The 19,371-nt window shown below is 34.4% G+C and overlaps 1 pseudogene; it reads right to left on the bottom strand.

Annotated features, from left to right (window-relative positions):
- Positions 1 to 5,350: 5,350 nt before the first annotated feature.
- Positions 5,351 to 17,625, bottom strand: LOC110598234 (tyrosine-protein phosphatase non-receptor type 2 pseudogene; annotated as a pseudogene).
- Positions 17,626 to 19,371: the final 1,746 nt, after the last annotated feature.

The raw sequence follows: 19,371 nt of genomic DNA, 5'->3' as shown, positions 1-19,371 counted from the left end.
AGCAATTAGACAAACGAAAGAAATTAAAGGCATAAAAATTGGAAAGGAAGAACTTAAATTATCACTATTTGCAGATGACATGATTCTATACCTAGAAGACCCAAAAGGGTCTACAAAAAAACTACTAGAACTAATAAATGAATTCAGCAAAGTGGCAGGATATAAAATCAACACGCACAAATCAAAGGCATTTCTGTATATCAGCAACAAAACCTCTGAAATGGAAATAAGGAAAACCACTCCATTCACAATATCCTCAAAAAAAATAAAATACTTGGGAATCAACCTAACAAAAGAGGTGAAAGATTTATACAATGAAAACTACAGATCCCTAAAAAGAGAAGTAGAAGAAGATCTTAGAAGATGGAAAGATATACCCTGTTCATGGATAGGCAGAACTAACATCATCAAAATGGCGTTATTACCAAAAGTCCTCTATAAGTTTAATGCAATGCCAATCAAAATTCCAATGGCATTGCTTGTAGAAATAGATAAAGCAATCATGAAATTCATATGGAAAAATAAAAGACCCAGAATAGCAAAAGCAATTCTAAGCAGGAAGTGTGAATCAGGTGGTATAGCAATACCAGATTTCAAACTATACTACAGAGCAATAGTAACAAAAACAGCATGGTACTGGTACCAAAACAGGCGGGTAGACCAATGGTACAGAATAGAGGATACAGAGACTAATCCACAAAGTTACAACTATCTTATATTCGATAAAGGGGCTAAAAGCATGCAATGGAGGAAGGATAGCATTTTCAACAAATGGTGTTGGGAAAACTGGAAATCCATATGCAACAAAATGAAACTGAATCCCCTCCTCTCACCATGCACAAAAATTAGCTCAAAATGGATCAAGGACCTTGATATCAAATCAGAGACTCTGCGTATGATAGAAGAAAAAGTTGGCTACGATCTACATATTGTGGGATCAGGCTCCAAATTCCTTAATAGGACACCCATAGCACAAGAGTTAATAGCAAGAATCAACAAATGGGACTTACTTAAACTAAAAAGTTTTTTCACAGCAAGAGAAACAATAAGAGAAGTAAATCGGGAGCCTACATCATGGGAACAAATTTTTACCCCCCACACTTCAGATAGAGCCTTAATATCCAGAGTTTACAAAGAACTCAAAAAATTAGACAATAAGACAACAAATAACCCAATCAACAAATGGGCCAAGGACCTGAACAGACACTTCTCAGAGGAGGACATACAATCAATCAACAGATACATGAAAAAATGCTCACCATCTCTAGCAGTCAGAGAAATGCAAATCAAAACTACCCTAAGATACCATCTCACTCCAGTAAGATTGGAAGCCATTATGAAGTCAAACAATAACAAGTGCTGGAGAGGATGTGGGGAAAAGGGTACTCTTATACATTGCTGGTGGGACTGCAAATTTGTTTGGCCAATTTGGAAAGCAGTATGGAGATTCCTGGGAAAGCTAGGAATGGAACCACCATTTGACCCAGTTATTGCCCTTCTTGGTCTATTCCCTGAAGACCTTAAAAGAGCGTACCAAAGGGATACTGCCACATCTATGTTCACAGAAGCACAATTCACAATAGCTAGACTGTGGAACCAACCCAGATGCCCTTCAATGGATGAATGGATTAAAAAATGTGGCATTTATACACTATGGAGTATTACGCAGCTCTAAAAAATGACAAAATCATGGAATTTGCAGGGAAATGGATGGCATTAGACCAGATTATGCTTAGTGAAGCTAGCCAATCCCTAAAAAACAAATACCAAATGTCTTCTTTGATATAATGAGAGCAACTAAGAATAGAGTAGGGAGGAAGAGCAGGAAGAAAAGATTGACATTAAACAGAGGCACGAGATGGGAGGGAAAGAGAGAGAAAAGGGGAATTGCATGGAAATGGAAAGAGACCCTCATTGTTATAAAAAACTACATAAAAGAGGTTGTGAGGGGAATTGGAAGAAAAAATAAGGAGAGAAATGAATTACAGTAGATGGGATAGAAAGAGAAGATGGGGGGATACATCAGTCACTAGTATGGCATTATGTAAAAATGTGAATGTGTAACCTACGTGATTCTGCAATCTGTATGCGGGGTAAAAATGGGAGTTCATAACTCACTTGAAACTATTGTTCGAAGTATGATATGTCAAGAGCTTTGTAATGTTGTGAACAACCAATAAAAAAAAATTAAAAAAAAAGATATCAAATTTCAAAAAAAATATGTGAATAATTGTGATGCACTTAAACCCATGAAAGTTATATTTTATTGAATAAGCTTCCTATATTTTTTCCATTATAAAGGTTAGTTTTTAATTTACCTTGTAAATATCATCTTTTAGATAATGAAAATTTCCAATTTATAAACCAGGTGCTGTTGTTCCATGTAATACACATATCTTCTTTTCAGAGAATTTTGTGCTACAGAGACTTGTACTGTGTTCTTGATCTAGAATTTGAATACTCTCACATTTTTATTTTTTTATTTATTTTTCATATGTGGTCTTGCATGTTGCCAGGCTGGTCTCAAATTCCTGAGATCAACTGAACCTCCCACCTCAACCTCCTAAATTGCTGAGACTGTAGGTATGTACAACGTTACCCAGCAGTTATTTCCACTTATTTAATCTCTAACTAATAATATTTTTAATTTATATAATCAATACATGATTACTGCAAAGATTTGAAAAAAAATATTTAGGCACAAACAAAATCATTCATTATCTTACAAAAGTTACATATAATGCTACTAATCAGATATAAACATAATTACGAATTTGGATATCATGTAGAGGAAAAGCTCCATGATATTTATTGGGAAACAGCTTTTTGGATATGATGTAAAAAGAATGGATAAGAAAAACAAAATTAGTCATGTAGCACCACATCAAAGTAAAAAATTTTGCATGGCAAAGGAAAAAATCAACAGAGTAGGAAAAAAAATACTGGGAGAAGATATTTTAAAACCATACATTGGACAGGGGACTAATATCCAAAATATATTAGAAAATTGAACCACTCAATAATAAGAAAATAAATCACTCTACTAAAACATGAGCAATAGTCCCGAATAAACATTTTTCAAAACAAGAAATACAAATGAACAATGGATGGATATATAGATAGATAGATAACATTCAACATCATTATTCATCAAGAAAATGGAGATTAAATCCACATTGAAATATCACATCAAACCTGTTACAATGTTTTTTTTAATACTGTTACTATTATTAATAACAACAACTGTTGATGAAGTTTTGGAGAAAAGGTTCCCCTTGCACATTGGGGGAAAATAAATTAGCTCAATTATTGTGGCAAACAGTATTGGAATCCCTCAAAAAACTTGAAAAATAGAATATTAAGGGATCTAGCAATACCACTTCTGGGTATATTTCCAATGGAATTAAAATCAGCACAGGAAAGAGACATCTTCATTCCCATGTTCACCACAGAACTTTTCATAATGGCCAAGCTGTGGTTAAAACAAAAGTGTTTATCCATGGATCACTGAAGTAAAAAAAGGATATTTGGCATAATGGATTATTATTCAGTTTTTATTAGAAAAGGGAAATCTTTCATTTGTGACAACCTGGAAGAACTTAGAAGATGTGTTAGGTAAAATAAGCCAAAGACAGAAAGAAATAAACTGCATGATTTTACTAATATGTGGAATCTAAAAAAGTCAAACTCATAAAATTATAAAACAAATGGTGGTTACCAGGGATGAGGGCAAGGGAATTAGGGAGATGTTGGCAAAGGACATAAAATTTCATTTAGACAAAAAGAATAAATTCAAGAGATTTTCTGTGCTTTATGGTGATTGTAGTTAATAACTGAAGTTATTTGAATATGATTCATCCCCATAGAAGCAGGAACTCAGTCTCTAAAGTCATACGCTAATGATATTAAGAATGTGAACACTTAATCTGTCTGTAGTGGTTAGAGATTGAGCCTTTGGAGAGCGATTAGGTTTGATAAGTTCATTAGGGAGGAGCCTTCACTATTAAATCCTAGTGACTTTATAAGAAAAGGAACAGAGACCAGACACATAGAATATACATGCACACTCCCTGTCTTTTTACAGCTAATGTTTAGTGCCTCTTTATGATTCTTTCAGAAAGAAGGCTATCATTGCACCTCCAGAAGCATGAGCCAACAAGAACCTCTTTTTCTTTATAAGGTCATATACTTAAGTATTTTTTGCAGTAGTGAAAAATGGACTAATATACTAACAACATATTGCATAATGAGAACTTCAAAGAGGGTAAATTAAGTGTTCTCACTGCAGAAAATGGTAAATATATGAGGTAATGAATATATTAATGATTTTGACTTAGTCATTCTGCATGTTTGCAAATATCAAAACATCATGTCATATACTATAAAATATGCAACTTAATGCATATATTGCTAAAATTTTAAGGTATACAAAGATAAATTAAAAATATACGAAATAAAATGTAAACTTAAGACTTATTATATTCTTTTCATATGAATAATTTTTAACTTAATAAAAACATGCAATTGCTGGGAAAATTATTAAAAACACTATAGGAATAACAATATAATATGAAGTCCCTCCTACTTTATTTTGCTTATTTCAATATGTTATAGTTTTAATATTTGGTGTTCTCCAGAACTTCATGTGTGAGACAATGAAAAAAAGGTTAGAGGTGAAATGATTGGGTTATGAAAGGTTTTAACCTAATCAGTACATGAATGCCTTTATAAGGATTAACGGGGTGGTAACTGTAGGCAGGGAGTGTGCAGCTGGAGAAGGTGAGTCACTGGGGCATGTTTTGGGGGTATACATTTTGTCCACGGTGAGAGAAGTCTCTTTCTCTTTCTCTCTGCTTCCAGGTGGCAGGTCCTGAGCTGGTTTTCCTTTCTACCACAATGTTCTGTTTCACCTCCAGCACAGTCCAACGGAATCAGATGTCAATGGAATGAGACTTCTGAAACCTTCAGCCTCAAACAAACCTTTTTCTCCTCTAAAGTTGTTCTTGTCAGTTCTTTTGGACATAGGAATGAGAAAGCTGACAAAACACTATGTTACATATGATATAAAACACTTAATAATATGTATATTATAGGACCCTTCAAAGTATTCTGCTGGTGGGTTCGCTTCATTCCCTAAAGTTTACTTTGTAAATAGAAAATTGTTAGTGAATCTCCAGATTTAGCAAAACTCAACTTCCAGATTTTGTTTTAGGTATTTTTTTTTTTTTTGCTCATGTTTCAAATTGTACAGCTGAAGAATATTTTCAGAATTTGAATATTTAGTGTCTGAGAATCCTGTCCTTTTTTTTTCATTCAGTCTCATTTGTCTTGGATTCATTTCCTTCACTTTCTAAGTCTTGGAGTCTTTTCTGTCCTCTTGAATTTATCTCCTCAGAACACTCTTGCTTTTCCCTCCATAGCATCTGCATTTTAGAGGAAAGTTCTATACATACGTCACTGCCAAATTTTCTTCTTCTAAATCTATTCTGTTCCTTTTGTACTTTTCATCCTCATTTTGTTTGGTTAATGATCAAAAGCAGGAGATAAGTCTTCCTTAGGCAATTCTTTTCTTTTTTATACACTTAAAAACACATACTTTATAAACTTTGCTCCTTCTACTGTAGCCATAATAAGAAAATCTGAGCTTAACTTGTTTCTGAAGAAGTCCCATTCCATAATTTTGCATATTCAGTAACTCTTGATTTGTGTTACTATCATCTCCTTTTCCCATCAAAACAAGAAAGGTGTCTACCAGACAATGTCTGCGCCATAGTGGATCAAAGCAGACCTACTGTCAAGGTTCAAGCTAGATCCCCTCACTTCAGACAGGAGAGTGAGAAATAGAACTGTGATTTAGGTACTCCTAAAATCCAACCTGTTAGTATGATACACATGAGTTTTTGCTCTGGTTTCACCACTATGGGTTTTTCTAATTGTTGTGTATGTGGTGTATAGTAGGACATCACGTCTTTGGACAAGAGCTTCACACTGAATCATGTTTCTTTAAGCAACATCTCTCACTCATCTGTTGGCTAGTACTATTCACATTTATAATTCCAGTTAGCATGACAACTGCTTTGTTCATTTGCTGCCAAACCATGAGCCAGAAGTTGCAACAGGTATTTGGAAATAAAAACTGTGTCATATGTGCTTACATTTCTGTATCTGTTTTGATTTCTGTTTTCTGGAAATTTGGCCTCAACTATAGCAGCTGCAAATGACACTGAACATCTAACTCTAGAAACTCAAGTTCAACAGTAGCAGACACGGTTGGACATGGGGATTGGAAACAGCATCAGTGAGACTCAGACCTTGCACACTTCCAGGAATGTTGTTTGCATTATTATTAGTTTTTTTGTTTTGTTTTGTTTTTTGCAGGGGAAGGTTGGTACTGGAGATTGAAGTCAGGGGCGCTCTGCCACTTAGCCACATCCCCAGCCTTATTTTGCACTTTATTTAGAGACAGGGTCTCACTAAAGTGCTTAGCACTTTGCTTTTATTGAGGTTGGCTTGAACTTGCCATCCTCCTGCCTCAGCTTCCCATGTCACTGAGATTACAGACATGTGCCACAATATACAGGTTGTTTGTATTATTTTAGTGACATAGTTTATGACATTAGTAATTTTTTACATGTTATGTAAATATTCTCCTATGATATTTTCTTAAATGATAGAATATCAGTTCATAATATATTAGGAATTTAAGACTGCATCTTTTTACCAGTAATAATACCACTGTTTTCTTTGATCACATATGTTTTTTCAAATCTTTAATAATTTCCTCATTTAAAAAAAAATCCTGAGGGCTGGGGATGTGGCTCAAGCGGTAGCGCACTTGCCTGGCATGCGTGCGGCCCAGGTTCGATCCTCAGCACCACATACCAACAAAGATGTTGTGTCCGCCGAGAACTAAACAATAAAACATTAAAAATTCTCTCTCTCTCCTCTCTCACTCTCTCTTAAAAAAAAAAAAAAATCCTGAAAGTGAACAAATGGAACAGAAGATGTACCATTCAGAACTGTTTTATTTTTATTTATTTATTTTATTTTTTTACTTATAGATGAACACAATACCTTTATTTTATGTATTTATTTTTATGAGGTATTGAGGATTGAACCCAGTACCGCACACATGCTAGGCAAATGCTCAGTTATTAAGCATGACCCCAGCCCTCAGATATGTTTTTAATAAATTATTACCTCAAACAATCTTAAGTTGCACTAAAACAATAAGAAATTGCCCATTACCTTGCATTATTCCTAATATTCAAAGTTTCCTCAATGTCTGCCTGCTACACAACTCCCCACTGCTTGAATTCTACTGGGAAGCTGTATTTTCCATAAAAGTTCATAGATAATTTATTCTTTAATCTGCTGATGTTTATTCTGTGTATACTCAAAGAAGAGTCTGAGTGCCTACAAAAGTTTTTTTTTTTGTTTGTTTGTTTGTTTTTATTTGGTTTGGCCTAGGACCTAAAGACATCACTCTATTATTTGGACCCTTACTTAATTGATCTTTTTAGCATATTTTCACAATTTGTGTTATATTGGCTGAATTTCATACAGTAATTTCCCCACCTCCAAAGAATTGTGCACATATGAGAAATGAGATGATCTGTCTGTTACACGTTGAAATGGAAGACAGTTACCTGGGTTTAATAGTGTTGAATCATATGTTATTTCCAAATTTCAAGACTGTTCTATTATTTCTGGTCACTTAAGGCTGTGGGGAAGTCTAAAGACAATTTAGCATTTTCCTTTTGTAGGTAATTTGCTTTTTCTGCCTGGATGCTTAAATAATTTTTATCTTTTATGTCCAGTTATTGCCCAGGATATATCTTGCAGCTAAATACACTGGGATTAATTTTCTCTAAGTAGTCTTTGTACATGAGTTCTGTAGATTCAAATCTTTATTTTCAGGATTTTGTCTTTAATTATACCTACTGATTTTTTCTATCCACTTGATCTCTGTGTAAAAATATATTTATTTTGGGGGGGGATTTAAAACGTTCCTAAACCAAGCCCTTTTTCTAGTGTTCTTGTAAAAGCTCTAACCTACTAATGCTTTACACACATCAGGGGTATAAATTCCTCTAGTGAGTTGTTCAATCCTTCTGTTTTCTGAAGGTCAAATCAAACAGCTTTAATTAGTTTCCTAGGTAAAGCACTGACTGGGAGAAAGACTAGCATCTCATCTTGCTAGAAAGAGAAAGGGATGAACCCCCAGCAATTAAAGACATTTCAGTTCATTAAAACATTCAACAGATGACAGTATTGAAAATCGTATAAAAAATACACAACACACACACACACACACATACACACACACACTGGAGTATTATTCAGCCAAAGAAGAATGATTTTATGGCATTTGCCTGTAAATGGATGGAGCTAAAGACTATCATGCTAAGTGAAATGAGTCAGTCTCAAACAGTCAAAGCTTGAATGTTTGCTATGCAAAAGCTAATATAGGACCAGGAGGCAAGTAAAAAATAGAACGATTAATGGAGTATATAAAGGAGAATGAAGGGAAGGGAGGAGCAGTGGAACATGGAAAAGCAGTGGAATGAATCTTACCTAATTTTTCTGTGTACACATATGAATATGCCACAGTGAATCTAGCCATCATGTATATATATGTGCAAGATACTGAATTATATATAAATATATATATATATATATAATACATATAAATACATATATAATACATATCAGAAAGATATGATACTGAGTTATATATAAATAAATACAATAGTTATATATAAATAGATAGTTACATATAAATAGATACAACAAGATACTGAGTTATATATAAATACATATATAATACATATTATATATATATATAATACATATGATTATATATATATATATCAGAAAGATCAGTAGAGTGGAGAGAAGGGAATAGAGAAAGAGAGAAGGGAAAGGAAAGTACTGGGTACTTAATTGGAACAAATTATGTTCCATGCTTTTATACTTATGTAAAATTGAATTCTGTTATTATATACAAATAAGAAAAACCAATAAAAAGGTCAATGAGAGCCTTCCATATCATAGTCTTTACATATCAATGGTTGGGATAAGGGTTGTGGGGTAGCTTAGGGAAGAGCAGTTGTCTCTTATTCTTCCTTAGTAGTCAGTAAAATAATTTGTCCCTGTCTCTTGATCTTAGAATGACAGGTTGCTTGCATGAGTCATTTAACCTTTCTTGGACCATGTGGTACCATGGATAAGTCCTGGAGGTAGAGGAGGTCAATGTACTTATAACTCACTGTGAAGTAAATGAAAAGAGATCAAACTCTAATCTAGAAACACCTCATGTATACATTTGGAATAAATTTAATATATATAATGTTATGCTTTAGATATGTGACCTTCAAAAGCTCATGTCCAAGGCAATACAAGAAAGTTTAGATGTTAAATGATTATATTATGAGAGATTCAATTAGTTCATGAACCCACTGGAATGGGTTAACTGGTAATTGTAGGCAGATAGGGTATGAGTGGGTCACTGGAAGTATGCCTTTGAGTTTTGTATTTTGTTCTTAGTGAGCAGAGCTATTTCTGCTACCTGATTTCCATGTCCTGAGGTGTTCTTGTTCTCCAAACCCTTTCATCATGCTGTTCTCCCTCATTTTGTCCCCAGAGCAATGGCATCACCTGTCTACAGACTCAGATCTCTGAAACTATGAGCTCCAAATGAGCTTCTTCTCCTCTAAAATTGTTCCTGTCAGGTCTTTTGGTCATAACAGTGAAGAAATGACTAAAACAATAAATATTTAAATAAATATTTAGAATAAATTTAAAAACCCTTAAGTTTATATTCCATGTATTGATTTGAAACAAATGTTAATATATATTCTTGGCTTCTGCATTGAGAAATGAATAAGGGCTATGAAACACACACACACACACACACACACACACACAGATTGCCTTTTTTCTTTCATGTAAAAGAGACAGGTTGGTTAGGCTTAAATCAGTACCAATTTCCAATAGTGTTCTCTTATCTATATTGTTACCTAGAAAGTTGCACGGACAATTGCACATACTATGAATCCAGGAAAGCAGAGAGCAAGAGCACTTTAGAACAGCAGGATTTAGCTCATCATCCCTACAGACCAAGTTTGTACAAGGAACTTATACTCTCACTGATCAGATAAATCACCCTTCCTTCCATCAGAAAGTCAGAAAACAGTAGTGATAAGGCCATAAGTTTTCTATATGGAATACACTTTTTGCAGTGAATCAACAATGTTATGAATATAATAAAAATAGTACCACTTAAATATTCTATTATTATTTTCACTCTAATTTTTTTTTTTTTTTTTTTTTTTTTTTTGCTCTTCTGCTAGTTCAACTCAGCATATCAGAGTCAACTCAAGTCTATTTCACTTTAGGAGTTTATTTTGCATTACTATTTCTGATGCTTGTTGTTTCTAACTTATGTCTGTTAATGTTGGATTTTTATCTGTTTCCTCAGGTCAGCATCCATCTCAGGTTATCTATCCATCTCATTGTGTTGGTTTAATATTTTCTTTTGCTCATATTTCATTAGATTTATAATCAAATTGGGTTTTGCTAGTGAAAGGTACTCAGAGCATATTTTATGCTTCTTTCATCTAAAAAGATTTCTTCATCTGTCTTTTCTCCCTCCCATGCTCTCTTGCACTGATGTAAAATGGAAGAGATGGTAAACTGCTTCTCTTCCTCTTTCTCATGCTTGGGGATTTCAGTATGGACACTTCCCAGTGTCATGGGAAGTCTTCACAGAATTTCTCATGGATTAGGGTGGGAGGGTGACTTTTTATACATGATTTGTTCATTCTTAATATCATTTGAGTATGGTTTGTGTCCCACAGGGTTCATTGTGATTAAAGTCTTGGTCCTCAGGTAGTTCTATAGGGAGGTAATATGGACCTTTAAGAGGTCCGTGGCTCATTAGAAATATGCCCTGGAAGAAGATTGTGGAAACCTAGTCTCTCTCTGACTTTCTGTTTGAAAATGTATGTTCCTCTTCACAAGTACCTCTGCCAGGATGTGAGCAGCCTCATCAGAAATGGGACCATGCAGGTTCCATGCCCTTAAACTTCCAAAACTATGAGATGAATTAACCTTCTCTCTTGAGAAAGTTAGCTGCTTCAGTTTGGAAATAATGCAGCATTTAGCCAGCAATGGAAAGCCTGTTAGAGGAGCTGAGTGTATCTTCTCTTCTGTGCTTTTGCTGAATACAATCTATGGAAGTTCTCTTCACTAAACCCAAAATGTAACTGATTTCTGCAATGTAAGGATTTTTACATTTTAGCTTAGAGGCCCAAAGCTCTGGTTATTCAATCTATTTTAACAGATTGTTTTTTCCTAGCAGCTTCTACCATCGATTCAATGTTCAGGAGAGAGAAAAGAAAGGAGTTATGTGGAGTGTTGAGTAAGGGGTGAGTGATCTTGAATTCTCAGTGTATTTCTCCATCCCCAACCCCAGCACTCAGCTCTCTAGAGAGTCTCATAGCTTCCATGCTCCCTATTTATTAGTTCAAATAATTAGACAGAAGCTAGATGATTCTAGTTTCTTTGTCTTTTACTTTTCTTTCATGATGAATGGAAATACCAGATGGGACTGTCTCTTGAACTATTTTCCTGCTTCAACTGAAACCATTCAGTTTTTTTCATATGCACACGAGGCCATTCATTTTGGCAGATTCTACTTTTTGTAAGTGTTTCTGAACATTTTTATGATTTTCTAGACACATTTTCTGTTCTCTTTATATTTCAGGGAGGTGCAGGTTGAATCAGTATATAAACATTACAGAATTTTCACGTGGTTTCTTTTGGACCATTAACTTTTGAATTTATGACAAGATTCTTTGTCTCTTCTCTTGAGGCATTATTTCTGGCGGAAAAAAAATGCTGTGCATGTATGTATCATCATCATTATAATCATTGTTATTATTGTTAGTTTGTTGTTGTTAGTAGAGGCCAAACTACTGATTTGGTTTAAATCTTACCTAAATTCTCTCTATAGGTATTTTATTTTGCATGTCCTTGTGGTTGTTTCACATTTGGTTTTGCATTTAATGATTCAGTTGCATGAAAACCCCTTACTTTATAATTTTCGTCTGACTTCACTTGTTATTTTTAATTAACCAGTGTATCTGCTGCTCAGTTTGTGTTTTTTAATCAAGAAAATGAAGCAGAGCAATTAGTACCTTGAAATTATGAGCAAACTAACCGACACACTTCTCTGTAGACATTTATTTTGTTCTGACTCTTTTACATTCTAAACGAAGAAGGGAACTCATAAAAGACCCTGCTGCAAACAGAGCAGGCTGAGATAACACAAGCTCAGACACACTAAAGCTAATTACCTACAATAAGTGATTTGAAGCAGGGCCAATAAGAGATTGGGGAGTAAGCATATTAAAGCCTCTATAATAGAAGACATGAAAATGAGACAAAAGAAATGAGGGATGGAAATGTAGTGCATGAAAGGAAATTCATATGGGAGATTAAGAAAATCACATTGCTATTGTGTTTTATTCTAGTTAAAGTGAATGACCTTCAGTGACAATGATTTTGAATTCAGTATTTATGAGAGAACACAGGCTGTCCTGTGTTTGATGGCACACAGGTTAATTCCTTTTGTCCTCTGAGCCCCGCCTTCTTTCCTTATCCCTCCCCTCATTGTGTAGATAATTAGATACAGGACAGAAAATTATAAGGACATGTCATCTCAAAAAGCAGGGATGCTGTGGGCTATGCTTATCTAGCTGAAGGCAGGATTTTGCCAATGTCAGAGTCTCTTCATCAGTCACAAAACTGCTAGGTTTATTCATTAATAATTCTTCAGGTGATGAAAGCATGTTCTATCAGAGCACATTTTTCCAAATTTCATTGAACTCCCAGAAGGTCTTGTCCTTAGTTGGCTGGATGTCTCTATTTTGGTAAAATGTCATTTTTTTCAATAATTATTTATAATATACAAATAAATTTGAATAATATGTCTTATTATTCCTTTGGCCACTATATAAGTGGGGGGAAACTGGAACATAAATCAAGCAATGTCTTTGATCTATGTACTTGTTCCCCTACACAAGAAGTTTGTGCTAATATTCACAACATTTTATTAAAAAAATACTTGACTAATGAAAGAGAAACCAGGAGAGATAAAAATCTAATAACCAATTATATTTATTGTTAAAGGTAAGAAAAAGAGGAGAGATTAAGAAGTTGATCAAGTCACATAATACAACATTGTGGTTTTTATAGATTCTAGTGACATAGTTTCTAATCTATTATACCTTGGTACAATTAGATCATTTTAGCCAAATTATAAACCATAAAGATTTGTGAGTATTGTCATATTTTATATTTTAGGACTATTTTAAAGTACTACTGTATATAAAAGGTGTAAAGGTTTTCTTTTCTAGGGCTGAGTATTGAGCCCAGGATCTTGCACATACTAAGGAAGCACTTTGTGGTTGAGCTACATCTCCAACCACTCTACCTACATATTCTTTAGAATAAAGGGCCTTGATGATGCAAGTGAGGTTGAACACGTCTAAAACAACTGTGATTAGTTATAATTAGGTTTGCAGCAGAAAACAGTAATAATATTTACATGTGAATAGTTAATAAGAACCAATGGGTGTTTTCTAAGAATGTATTAAAGCCTTGTGTGGTAGCTCACACTTGAAATCCCAGTGACTCAGGAGCCTGAGGCAGGAGAATCACTGGTTCAAATCCAGGTTCAGCAAAGTAACAAGACCCTACCTCTAAACAAAATATTGAAAAGGGCTGGGGATATGACTCAGTAGTTAACCACCCCCACCCAGTTCAATACTCAGTATCAATAAATAAATAAAGAAAGATATTTATAGATATTATTATATTGAAAAAGATAGTTATGTGAACTTATTTTGAAACTTTTTCTATTATCTAAATATATCCCTGATAATTAAATTTTAATAGGCCAAAGAAAATGGATAGAATTTTTAGGATGTAGCTACTAGGTAATTACTTAAATTACATAAGATAGGTTACATTAAATATGTTATATGATTAATTATTATCTAATTTTAGATTATAATTGAGGTCAACTTATATTTACAGGTAATAAAATTACAAAGGATTGTATGAGGTACAATTATGAAGGATGTTTTCAGTAGTCTTTAGTTTTTTAATCCTTCCTTAACAAATCAATTTAGTATTCTTGTAAACATATTTACAATTCAGTGTTTTCTATCTACATAAAAATATTCTGATTCTTTGCTTAAAGGCATGATCTTCTCAAAGTAAGGAAAAGCTGACCAGAGCTGACCTAATAACAAGAACTGAAATGTGGACATTTGCATGGAAATATACACCTACTCATGTGCATATTATTTGGTTCACAGAAGTTGCCAGATTCAGATATTTTTTCCGGGGGAGGGAGTGGATACCGGGGATTGAACTCAGGGACACTCCACCACTTAGCCACATCCCCAGACTTTTTAAAATGTATTTTATTTAGAGATAGGGTCTCACTGAATTGTTTATGGCCTCACCTTTGCTGAGGTTGGCTTTGAACTCAGGATCTTCCTGTCTCAGCCCCTTGAGCTGCTGGCATTATAGCCATGCCCAGCAGATTCAAAGTTTTCAAAAGAAAAAAAATTCAGTCTCAGAAATAATGGAACAGAAGCAGAAGATTTAATTTTGTATGTTCAAAAGACTAGTCTTAAATTTTAGTTTAAATAACAAGTGGTGATAATTTATGGCTTTAAAAACGATCAGATCTTTGTCAGAAATACAAGTACTTATTTTAATCTTGACATTGGATACATGCTAGAACTGTTTACATAGAGAATTATAACTAGTGTTTTTTTTAAAAAAATATGTATAATCTTAACCCTTTTCTTAGTTACATAGTATATCCTCTACTTCTTTTGAAACCACAATAATCTTTACAACAAAATTTGATCTTTAAAACACGATTCTAAATGAGCTCATGTCTAGCATAATTTGGAGCTATTCTAACGTGCAGTAAGGTGGAGCTCTTGACAAATAACAAATTACACATGAAACATCAATCAAAGAAAGGCTAAGAGAACTTTTAACATGTTTTTTTTTTTTTTTTGTGTGTGTGTGTGTGTGTGTGTAAAAAGATATAGTGACCTTTAAACAGATCAGGGTCTTCTTATTATCTTCCAAAAATGCATTCAAATTCCAAATCTAGTATGAAAAATAACACAAAATTGTATACATAAGTTGTTAACAATAGATTGGTTTATCCAGCTATAAAACATCAAATGAAATGAATAAATACCAACTTTTAAAAATTTTCTATACAAATCTGAGACTTTTGCTACAGGTAAGTTTAGTTTGGACAATATCAGCTTGGCAAAGTGTTCTCTTAAGCTTTTCATTTAACTACATTTAACTTTTAAAGTACAATTTAGAATCCAGAGTGTACGGTAACAATAATCACAGGTCTGCATGGGTTAACAAAAATCAAAGGATAGCCTTAAATCTCTTATACATTTAGGAAACAGTGTTAATGATCAGAAATTGACTTAGTCAATTCAAACAGATAAGATACAGTTTTTCCAGTGATAGTGAGGACCTTCTAAGTCAGAGCCAAAGTATAAAAGAGCACTTATTTGTTATCTTGCTAGTAAACTAACATAAACTTTCAATTTATGAACTTTTACATAACAATTAGACAAGGCTTAGGCAGACATAGTTCTCAGATGCATAAATGTACCTAGTTGCATATATTTAGCGTGTCAACTATATTGTTATAATGTAAATAACACTTATTTGTTTAACCAGTTACAAAGTAATCATTTAAGACTTTTTTCTCCCAGGTTGCATTCATGGGATTGGAGGGAAGGATACTTTTTAATCTGATCTGTCTCCACAATCACAATAACATCAACTTTAAGTGAGTTCCTTACTGACAATTGAGTCCATAGGATCCCTTTGGGCCTTTTTCTTATATTCCTCATACTAATATGCAATGGAGGAGGCCCTTTCATTTCTTTTCTCTAGGCTTCCTTGAAGATCCCATTGCAGAGGCTGTCCACAAAACATGGGTTGGCCTTAGTTTCTGTCTTTTTCTTTTCTGGGTACAGTTGTTTACCCTGACAGTCTCCCCATGCATTTAGTTTGATGAGATACTGTTACAGTAAGAATTGCTTTGCCCCAGTGATTGAAATCTTCTGGTAAAATGGGTGTCACGGGAGATTTTAAAAGGGGAGACTATTCCTGTCTGCAGGTCATAAACTAACATTGCTGGAACCTACTGCCATGTCCTTTATGGCCAACAGCCTCCAACCTAAGGGGGAAAAGGAGCTGGAAGGCAGAGCAAAGGTCAGGCTTTCTTTGGCCACTTTTCTACAGCTCAGGCTCCTTTGTAGGGATTCCCCCCACCCCACCCAACTCTGCCCACCAGTTTAGTTCCAGTGTCCTTAACTACAGGGAGAAGATCTGCAGCTGACTTGGGCCAGGCTAAGAAACAATGCTGGGAGTGCCAGCACTGGGTTTAAAAGATTAAAATTTTTTTAACCCTTTCTTCTTGTGTCCTGCTACTCTTGCACACCAGAAGCAGTACCTTTTGGCACTTTCAAATTAGTTCCCCATTTTTCAAACCCCTTTTCATGATACTGTACAAATGACTATACATACAGAGTCCCTTTCATATACTTTACCCCTGAGAGACTAACTTCAACTTCAGAATTGTATAATTGTCCAGAAAAACAATTCAAAGACTAGATTGATTGTGCTATAGTAAACCCTCTTTCTCTTAGGTCTATCCCTATAAGTGGCCCATGAAGCCAAGATCTCTGTGCTCAAGATACTGTAGGTAAGCTCAAGGCAGCATAATCTATGTCTTAAAGAGCCAGTAACAAAAACAAAACAAACAAATATACAAAAAATTAGACAAGTGAGGATCACCAAAAGCAGGGCTGACAGATGGGAACCCTTAAAACAGACAGGTCTACACATAAATTCCTTCCACTTACTTTACTTTGACAGACCAATTCTAACTACAAGATTGTACAATAATCCAGAAAGCTATTTAAAAGCCATATCATTACAGTAAAACATTATCTTAGACATACTTATAACTGTAGGAGGCCCTTTATTCAGCTCTCTTCCCTTCTGCTAGATTAACTCCAATTGCAAGATGGTACAAAAAAGAAACACAAAGAGATAACTAGAGAGAAGCCTCAAAACCATGGCCAACAGATGGGAAACTTTAAATTGAGTAACCAAGATCTTTCCCAAGAGACTACCTCTAGAATCAGTGCAGTACTGGCCATGTCTTAAAAAGCAGCAGTAACTTGTACAAACAAAACAAAAAACACAGACAACCAGATGGGATTACCAAACCATGGCTGACAGACAGGAACCTTTGAAACAGACCAGATAGAGGTAAATTCCCCCAAATTCCCAACTCCCCCTTAAATGTGACTTCTATACCAGTGGTGCCACAGATGTCGCCATGAAGAGGGACCAGAAGGGAACTAGATGTGTAAAATCAAGGGTCTAGTTGTGCTCACTGGGGGACGTACCAAATGGCCGATGTGTTGTAACTTCACTGTATTCAGTTTCCTTTTTCTCAAAGTAGACCAAGATGAAGCAATCCATGTAGTTCAGAGAAGGAAGGTGGCAGTTCCCTTTAGTAAATGGGGCTTCTGCAGCTTCTGAGGTGTTCTCTTCATTCCTCCCTTTACTCACAGAAATAGCTCCTCTGGTTTAACCCAGGACACACTAGCTCATCTCCTAACTCTCCAGCAGTCAGCTCTTAAATAGTTCACATTGCATCCTCAGCATGAGGTTCTTTGGAGAGCCAGGCCTGCCCAAGAAAACTGGAGTGCAAGTTGCTCCTGGGTCCCATTTGGGGTGCCAAATTTGTTGCCAAGAGCTAGATCCTCTCCCCCAATGCAAATTCAATAATGAAAACATCGTTTTGGAGAGAAAGGAAAAGGAAGGTTTATTGCTTTGCTAGCAATGGAGAAACACAGGGTACTCCTGTCATAGAGGCTGTGATTCTACCATACACAGTGTTTTAATAACCAAATATCTGTTAGGAAACAAAAAAAACCCACTTTTCTTTACCTTATAAAGAAACACTTTTTCTTTACCTTATCACTAAACATTTAATAATTTAATCAATTTTTAATATCTAGTAAGAAATGTTTAAACATTAATTTTTTACATTTTCTAAAATAATATGAAGAGAAAAGATGAGCCTATAGAATCTCCAGAAAAGTAGCTCATTTTGAAGGGTTTCTAAAATATAAGGCATTTTCTTTCTGTTCTATTAATGGGTTGAAACACGCTTTATGGCATCATATTTCAGTAGTATTTCACTGATTGGCAGAGTAGGGTTTGGAAACTGAACAATGTCTCACTGTGCGGTCCTATTACAATTTTAATGTTCTTTTTGATTTAAGGTAAATTGAGCACCAAGACAATGTCAGCTAAAAATATATCTTTTTGGTACAATTGATTGTTATTATGGTATTTGTTATAAATAATGTTCTACATCAAGTCGGTTTTTAGTTACTTGAAATAAAATATCTTCTCCTGCTTAATTTTTTCTGTTTACATTTTTGTTTTCTTTATAATAATGATGAGGGTATATAATCATAAATTTTATGCCAATGATTTCTATGACAGAAGAAATAGATAATTTTTAAATGTACAATTTACAAAAATTGTTACAAGGTAAAAATAAAATGTGAATCTATTAAATAAAGTGAGTATATTATGAAATCCTTCCAACAAAGAAAACATAGGCCCATATGGCTTCACTGATTTATCCATAAAACTTAAGGAAAAAATTAATCTCTCAAAAACTCTTCCAAGAAATAACAGAAGAGGTAATATTTTCCAACTCATTTTACCATATAAACAAAACATTAGTACCAAACGTTGAAGAAGACATTACACAACAAACTCAACATTACTGAACAAAAACAGAGATATGAACATCTTTATTAAAATATTGGTCCATGAAATCCACCAATATACAGAGAAGATAGGTAGCAAACATGACTACTGGGGTTATACCAGAAAAGCAGTTAAATCAATGTAATTCACCATATTAACAGAATGAAGGAGGAGAAAAATAATCATTTCAATAGAAGTTAAAAAAAATGGTGAAATTCAATAACCATTGTCAGCAAACTAGGAAGAGGAGGTAATTCACTTAACTTGGTAAAGAGCCTATCTGGGGGAAAAAAAAAACTACTGATAAAAAGGTATTTGATCTAAATTTGTGTCATCATTATTTATTCTATGTCCCCTAGAAAAGCAATTTTTATTCAAGTGCCAATGCTTGACTATGTACATGAGGAGAAGTAAAACTTCTAGAATTATGACAGCTTC

This window comes from Ictidomys tridecemlineatus, chromosome 1, assembly GCF_052094955.1.
Source record: "Ictidomys tridecemlineatus isolate mIctTri1 chromosome 1, mIctTri1.hap1, whole genome shotgun sequence".
NCBI lineage: Eukaryota > Metazoa > Chordata > Mammalia > Rodentia > Sciuridae > Ictidomys > Ictidomys tridecemlineatus.
Note: the sequence above shows the minus strand (reverse complement) of the source record. Positions and strands in the feature narration are given on the sequence as shown.